The sequence below is a fragment of the Poecilia reticulata genome, linkage group LG2 (genome assembly GCF_000633615.1).
Source record: "Poecilia reticulata strain Guanapo linkage group LG2, Guppy_female_1.0+MT, whole genome shotgun sequence".
NCBI lineage: Eukaryota > Metazoa > Chordata > Actinopteri > Cyprinodontiformes > Poeciliidae > Poecilia > Poecilia reticulata.
The window spans coordinates 10,504,684-10,505,722 of record NC_024332.1 but is presented as its reverse complement, the minus strand read 5'-3'; the positions used below and the strand labels follow the sequence as shown (position 1 = coordinate 10,505,722).

The 1,039-nt window shown below is 43.1% G+C and overlaps 1 long non-coding RNA gene across 2 annotated transcripts in view; it reads left to right on the top strand.

Annotated features, from left to right (window-relative positions):
• Positions 1–447, top strand: part of LOC103477295 (uncharacterized) — a 4,876-nt gene extending 4,429 nt beyond the window's left edge. Inside the window, exons 1-3 of one of the 2 annotated variants that reach the window (XR_535616.2) lie at positions 1–55; positions 131–294; positions 367–447. This is a non-coding gene — a long non-coding RNA (uncharacterized LOC103477295). Of the gene's footprint in view, positions 56–130; positions 295–366 lie in introns of those variants that run through there. The other variant, XR_001777541.1, reaches the window with a different exon arrangement.
• Positions 448–1,039: the final 592 nt, after the last annotated feature.

Genomic DNA, 1,039 nt, shown 5'->3' with positions numbered 1-1,039 from the left:
CGTATAAGTGGAGGAGGATGCTGACACTTCTCCGCCAGAGTGTTAGCCAGTAATGGTACAGGCTTACCTCGAGCTACGTCTGCCTCGATCTGATCCCTGATTCTGACCCATCTTGTCTCTGCCTTCACAGCTGCCCTGGTCCTGAATTATCAGGTCAACAACCAGTCCTTGAGACGGAACCTCCGACCTGTTCGTCCYCTGCTGCCGCCGCTGAYCTCAGCCTTCAACCCGAAACCCCTGACCAGCCTCCGACTCTCTAGGTCCTCCCCCGGTCCCAAAACTCTCCCCAAGCAGGTACAGTCACCAACCTCCGCCCAAACAGCAAGATTTCCTGGATCCAGACTAACCATCTCTGCCCCCCCCTAGTTGCCTCGAGWCCTGCCAGACGAACCTAGGATCAGATTTCACATTTGTTCACATTCACTGTAAATAAATCACATCATTGTATTTCCTGTCTTTGGAGTGATTTCTGCATGTGGGTTAGAAAACTCGACACCACCATGACACAAAGATGCCGAAGTTCTAACCTTCTGCATCTTCTAGAACCAGTTCTAAAGAGGAAAACTCCAACTACGTCTTTAAATGATAAATATGTATTATCTAGTTACACTATCTTTAAAAAGAAACATAACTAGATTTAAAATAAATAATTTGGGGAATTAAAGATTTAAAATTATGCAGAAGAACTCATATGAAGATGTCAGCTAAAAGTAAAGATGCTTCTGGATGGAAACTCCTCTTTTAATTATTCAGGCTCACACATTGTCAGCAATAAAAAAAACAAAAAACTGTAAGGCACTGGAGGGGAAAAAGATGATCAATTTCTTCATCTAATCATACCTTATCCATTGGCCTTCTATTCATAATTAAAAACAGAAGATTAATAGCATCTCTAAAATATGACCTACAAAAGATGAGAGGCTGGGACTGTTGATGCCGTTTAAAGTTGCTCTCTATTTAGCGTATGTTAATGCCAGGACCCTGGAAATAATAGGGAGAGGTTCAGTTGCATGTGACCTTGCAGGGTCACGATGTTAAC